This window comes from Maylandia zebra, linkage group LG12, assembly GCF_041146795.1.
Source record: "Maylandia zebra isolate NMK-2024a linkage group LG12, Mzebra_GT3a, whole genome shotgun sequence".
Classification (NCBI taxonomy): domain Eukaryota; kingdom Metazoa; phylum Chordata; class Actinopteri; order Cichliformes; family Cichlidae; genus Maylandia; species Maylandia zebra.
Window position 1 is genome coordinate 506,748 of NC_135178.1, and position 7,140 is coordinate 513,887.

Sequence of the window (7,140 nt, forward strand, 5' to 3'; positions counted from 1 at the left end):
ATATAAATCGCTGTAACTTTTGATAGAAGACTCAGACAAACATGTTTATGGCTTTATCTTATAGAACTCAATATCCCCGTGCTGGGCAAACAGGTTTTGCAGCCGTTTGAGCTAAGATTTTAAAATTATTCACATAATGAAAACCTATACTTTGTTTCAGGCGAGTTTCCCATTCAAATGCATGTATCAGTGAGAAACGCATTGTCTTGGCGAAATAAAGCGTTTTTCAACCACTTCATATAAATCGCTGTAACTTTTGATAGAAGACTCAGACAAACATGTTTATGGCTTTATCTTATAGAACTCAATATCCCCGTGCTGGGCAAACAGGTTTTGCAGCCGTTTGAGCTAAGATTTTAAAATTATTCACATAATGAAAACCTATACTTTGTTTCAGGCGAGTTTCCCATTCAAATGCATGTAACAGTGAGAAACGCATTGTCTTGGCGAAATAAAGCGTTTTCGTACAACTTCATATAAATCGCTGTAACTTGTAATAGAAGACTCAGACAAACATGTTTATGGCTTTATCTTATAGAACTCAATATCCCCGTGCTGGGCAAACAGGTTTTGCAGCCGTTTGAGCTAAGATTTTAAAATTATTCACATAATGAAAACCTATACTTTGTTTCAGGCGAGTTTCCCATTCAAATGCATGTAACAGTGAGAAACGCATTGTCTTGGCGAAATAAAGCGTTTTCGTACAACTTCATATAAATCGCTGTAACTTTTGATAGAAGACTCAGACAAACATGTTTATGGCTTTATCTTATAGAACTCAATATCCCCGTGCTGGGCAAACAGGTTTTGCAGCCGTTTGAGCTAAGATTTTAAAATTATTCACATAATGAAAACCTATACTTTGTCTCGGGCGAGTTTCCCATTCAAATGCATGTAACAGTGAGAAACACACTGTCTTGGCGAAATAAAGCGTTTTTCAACCACTTCATATAAATCGCTGTAACTTTTGATAGAAGACTCAGACAAACATGTTTATGGCTTTATCTTATAGAACTCAATATCCCCGTGCTGGGCAAACAGGTTTCGCAGCCGTTTGAGCTAAGATTTTAAAATTATTCACATAATGAAAACCTATACTTTGTCTCGGGCGAGTTTCCCATTCAAATACATGTAACAGTGAGAAACACACTGTCTTGGCGAAATAAAGCGTTTTCGTACAACTTCATATAAATCGCTGTAACTTTTGATAGAAGACTCAGACAAACATGTTTATGGCTTTATCTTATAGAACTCAATATCCCCGTGCTGGGCAAACAGGTTTTGCAGCCGTTTGAGCTAAGATTTTAAAATTATTCACATAATGAAAACCTATACTTTGTCTCGGGCGAGTTTCCCATTCAAATGCATGTAACAGTGAGAAACACACTGTCTTGGCGAAATAAAGCGTTTTTCAACCACTTCATATAAATCGCTGTAACTTTTGATAGAAGACTCAGACAAACATGTTTATGGCTTTATCTTATAGAACTCAATATCCCCGTGCTGGGCAAACAGGTTTTGCAGCCGTTTGAGCTAAGATTTTAAAATTATTCACATAATGAAAACCTATACTTTGTCTCGGGCGAGTTTCCCATTCAAATGCATGTAACAGTGAGAAACGCATTGTCTTGGCGAAATAAAGCGTTTTTCAACCACTTCATATAAATCGCTGTAACTTTTGATAGAAGACTCAGACAAACATGTTTATGGCTTTATCTTATAGAACTCAATATCCCCGTGCTGGGCAAACAGGTTTCACAGCCGTTTGAGCTAAGATTTTAAAATTATTCACATAATGAAAACCTATACTTTGTCTCGGGCGAGTTTCCCATTCAAATGCATGTAACAGTGAGAAACACACTGTCTTGGCGAAATAAAGCGTTTTCGTACAACTTCATATAAATCGCTGTAACTTTTGATAGAAGACTCAGACAAACATGTTTATGGCTTTATCTTATAGAACTCAATATCCCCGTGCTGGGCAAACAGGTTTTGCAGCCGTTTGAGCTAAGATTTTAAAATTATTCACATAATGAAAACCTATACTTTGTTTCAGGCGAGTTTCCCATTCAAATGCATGTAACAGTGAGAAACGCATTGTCTTGGCGAAATAAAGCGTTTTTGAACAACTTCATATAAATCGCTGTAACTTTTGATAGAAGACTCAGACAAACATGTTTATGGCTTTATCTTATAGAACTCAATATCCCCGTGCTGGGCAAACAGGTTTCGCAGCCGTTTGAGCTAAGATTTTAAAATTATTCACATAATGAAAACCTATACTTTGTCTCGGGCGAGTTTCCCATTCAAATGCATGTAACAGTGAGAAACACACTGTCTTGGCGAAATAAAGCGTTTTTCAACCACTTCATATAAATCGCTGTAACTTTTGATAGAAGACTCAGACAAACATGTTTATGGCTTTATCTTATAGAACTCAATATCCCCGTGCTGGGCAAACAGGTTTTGCAGCCGATTGAGCTAAGATTTTAAAATTATTCACATAATGAAAACCTATACTTTGTCTCGGGCGAGTTTCCCATTCAAATGCATGTAACAGTGAGAAACGCATTGTCTTGGCGAAATAAAGCGTTTTTCAACCACTTCATATAAATCGCTGTAACTTTTGATAGAAGACTCAGACAAACATGTTTATGGCTTTATCTTATAGAACTCAATATCCCCGTGCTGGGCAAACAGGTTTTGCAGCCGTTTGAGCTAAGATTTTAAAATTATTCACATAATGAAAACCTATACTTTGTCTCGGGCGAGTTTCCCATTCAAATGCATGTAACAGTGAGAAACACACTGTCTTGGCGAAATAAAGCGTTTTTCAACCACTTCATATAAATCGCTGTAACTTTTGATAGAAGACTCAGACAAACATGTTTATGGCTTTATCTTATAGAACTCAATATCCCCGTGCTGGGCAAACAGGTTTTGCAGCCGATTGAGCTAAGATTTTAAAATTATTCACATAATGAAAACCTATACTTTGTCTCGGGCGAGTTTCCCATTCAAATGCATGTAACAGTGAGAAACGCATTGTCTTGGCGAAATAAAGCGTTTTTCAACCACTTCATATAAATCGCTGTAACTTTTGATAGAAGACTCAGACAAACATGTTTATGGCTTTATCTTATAGAACTCAATATCCCCGTGCTGGGCAAACAGGTTTTGCAGCCGTTTGAGCTAAGATTTTAAAATTATTCACATAATGAAAACCTATACTTTGTTTCAGGCGAGTTTCCCATTCAAATGCATGTAACAGTGAGAAACGCATTGTCTTGGCGAAATAAAGCGTTTTTGAACAACTTCATATAAATCGCTGTAACTTTTGATAGAAGACTCAGACAAACATGTTTATGGCTTTATCTTATAGAACTCAATATCCCCGTGCTGGGCAAACAGGTTTCGCAGCCGTTTGAGCTAAGATTTTAAAATTATTCACATAATGAAAACCTATACTTTGTCTCGGGCGAGTTTCCCATTCAAATGCATGTAACAGTGAGAAACACACTGTCTTGGCGAAATAAAGCGTTTTCGTACAACTTCATATAAATCGCTGTAACTTTTGATAGAAGACTCAGACAAACATGTTTATGGCTTTATCTTATAGAACTCAATATCCCCGTGCTGGGCAAACAGGTTTTGCAGCCGTTTGAGCTAAGATTTTAAAATTATTCACATAATGAAAACCTATACTTTGTCTCGGGCGAGTTTCCCATTCAAATGCATGTAACAGTGAGAAACACACTGTCTTGGCGAAATAAAGCGTTTTTCAACCACTTCATATAAATCGCTGTAACTTTTGATAGAAGACTCAGACAAACATGTTTATGGCTTTATCTTATAGAACTCAATATCCCCGTGCTGGGCAAACAGGTTTTGCAGCCGATTGAGCTAAGATTTTAAAATTATTCACATAATGAAAACCTATACTTTGTCTCGGGCGAGTTTCCCATTCAAATGCATGTAACAGTGAGAAACGCATTGTCTTGGCGAAATAAAGCGTTTTTCAACCACTTCATATAAATCGCTGTAACTTTTGATAGAAGACTCAGACAAACATGTTTATGGCTTTATCTTATAGAACTCAATATCCCCGTGCTGGGCAAACAGGTTTTGCAGCCGTTTGAGCTAAGATTTTAAAATTATTCACATAATGAAAACCTATACTTTGTCTCGGGCGAGTTTCCCATTCAAATGCATGTAACAGTGAGAAACGCATTGTCTTGGCGAAATAAAGCGTTTTTCAACCACTTCATATAAATCGCTGTAACTTTTGATAGAAGACTCAGACAAACATGTTTATGGCTTTATCTTATAGAACTCAATATCCCCGTGCTGGGCAAACAGGTTTTGCAGCCGATTGAGCTAAGATTTTAAAATTATTCACATAATAAAAACCTATACTTTGTCTCGGGCGAGTTTCCCATTCAAATGCATGTAACAGTGAGAAACGCATTGTCTTGGCGAAATAAAGCGTTTTTCAACCACTTCATATAAATCGCTGTAACTTTTGATAGAAGACTCAGACAAACATGTTTATGGCTTTATCTTATAGAACTCAATATCCCCGTGCTGGGCAAACAGGTTTTGCAGCCGTTTGAGCTAAGATTTTAAAATTATTCACATAATGAAAACCTATACTTTGTTTCAGGCGAGTTTCCCATTCAAATGCATGTAACAGTGAGAAACGCATTGTCTTGGCGAAATAAAGCGTTTTTGTACAACTTCATATAAATCGCTGTAACTTTTGATAGAAGACTCAGACAAACATGTTTATGGCTTTATCTTATAGAACTCAATATCCCCGTGCTGGGCAAACAGGTTTTGCAGCCGTTTGAGCTAAGATTTTAAAATTATTCACATAATGAAAACCTATACTTTGTTTCAGGCGAGTTTCCCATTCAAATGCATGTAACAGTGAGAAACGCATTGTCTTGGCGAAATAAAGCGTTTTCGTACAACTTCATATAAATCGCTGTAACTTTTGATAGAAGACTCAGACAAACATGTTTATGGCTTTATCTTATAGAACTCAATATCCCCGTGCTGGGCAAACAGGTTTTGCAGCCGTTTGAGCTAAGATTTTAAAATTATTCACATAATGAAAACCTATACTTTGTCTCGGGCGAGTTTCCCATTCAAATGCATGTAACAGTGAGAAACACACTGTCTTGGCGAAATAAAGCGTTTTTCAACCACTTCATATAAATCGCTGTAACTTTTGATAGAAGACTCAGACAAACATGTTTATGGCTTTATCTTATAGAACTCAATATCCCCGTGCTGGGCAAACAGGTTTTGCAGCCGATTGAGCTAAGATTTTAAAATTATTCACATAATGAAAACCTATACTTTGTCTCGGGCGAGTTTCCCATTCAAATGCATGTAACAGTGAGAAACGCATTGTCTTGGCGAAATAAAGCGTTTTTCAACCACTTCATATAAATCGCTGTAACTTTTGATAGAAGACTCAGACAAACATGTTTATGGCTTTATCTTATAGAACTCAATATCCCCGTGCTGGGCAAACAGGTTTTGCAGCCGTTTGAGCTAAGATTTTAAAATTATTCACATAATGAAAACCTATACTTTGTTTCAGGCGAGTTTCCCATTCAAATGCATGTAACAGTGAGAAACGCATTGTCTTGGCGAAATAAAGCGTTTTTGTACAACTTCATATAAATCGCTGTAACTTTTGATAGAAGACTCAGACAAACATGTTTATGGCTTTATCTTATAGAACTCAATATCCCCGTGCTGGGCAAACAGGTTTTGCAGCCGTTTGAGCTAAGATTTTAAAATTATTCACATAATGAAAACCTATACTTTGTCTCGGGCGAGTTTCCCATTCAAATGCATGTAACAGTGAGAAACACACTGTCTTGGCGAAATAAAGCGTTTTTCAACCACTTCATATAAATCGCTGTAACTTTTGATAGAAGACTCAGACAAACATGTTTATGGCTTTATCTTATAGAACTCAATATCCCCGTGCTGGGCAAACAGGTTTTGCAGCCGATTGAGCTAAGATTTTAAAATTATTCACATAATGAAAACCTATACTTTGTCTCGGGCGAGTTTCCCATTCAAATGCATGTAACAGTGAGAAACGCATTGTCTTGGCGAAATAAAGCGTTTTTCAACCACTTCATATAAATCGCTGTAACTTTTGATAGAAGACTCAGACAAACATGTTTATGGCTTTATCTTATAGAACTCAATATCCCCGTGCTGGGCAAACAGGTTTTGCAGCCGTTTGAGCTAAGATTTTAAAATTATTCACATAATGAAAACCTATACTTTGTTTCAGGCGAGTTTCCCATTCAAATGCATGTAACAGTGAGAAACGCATTGTCTTGGCGAAATAAAGCGTTTTTGAACAACTTCATATAAATCGCTGTAACTTTTGATAGAAGACTCAGACAAACATGTTTATGGCTTTATCTTATAGAACTCAATATCCCCGTGCTGGGCAAACAGGTTTTGCAGCCGTTTGAGCTAAGATTTTAAAATTATTCACATAATGAAAACCTATACTTTGTCTCGGGCGAGTTTCCCATTCAAATGCATGTAACAGTGAGAAACACACTGTCTTGGCGAAATAAAGCGTTTTTCAACCACTTCATATAAATCGCTGTAACTTTTGATAGAAGACTCAGACAAACATGTTTATGGCTTTATCTTATAGAACTCAATATCCCCGTGCTGGGCAAACAGGTTTTGCAGCCGATTGAGCTAAGATTTTAAAATTATTCACATAATGAAAACCTATACTTTGTCTCGGGCGAGTTTCCCATTCAAATGCATGTAACAGTGAGAAACGCATTGTCTTGGCGAAATAAAGCGTTTTTCAACCACTTCATATAAATCGCTGTAACTTTTGATAGAAGACTCAGACAAACATGTTTATGGCTTTATCTTATAGAACTCAATATCCCCGTGCTGGGCAAACAGGTTTTGCAGCCGTTTGAGCTAAGATTTTAAAATTATTCACATAATGAAAACCTATACTTTGTCTCGGGCGAGTTTCCCATTCAAATGCATGTAACAGTGAGAAACGCATTGTCTTGGCGAAATAAAGCGTTTTTCAACCACTTCATATAAATCGCTGTAACTTTTGATAGAAGA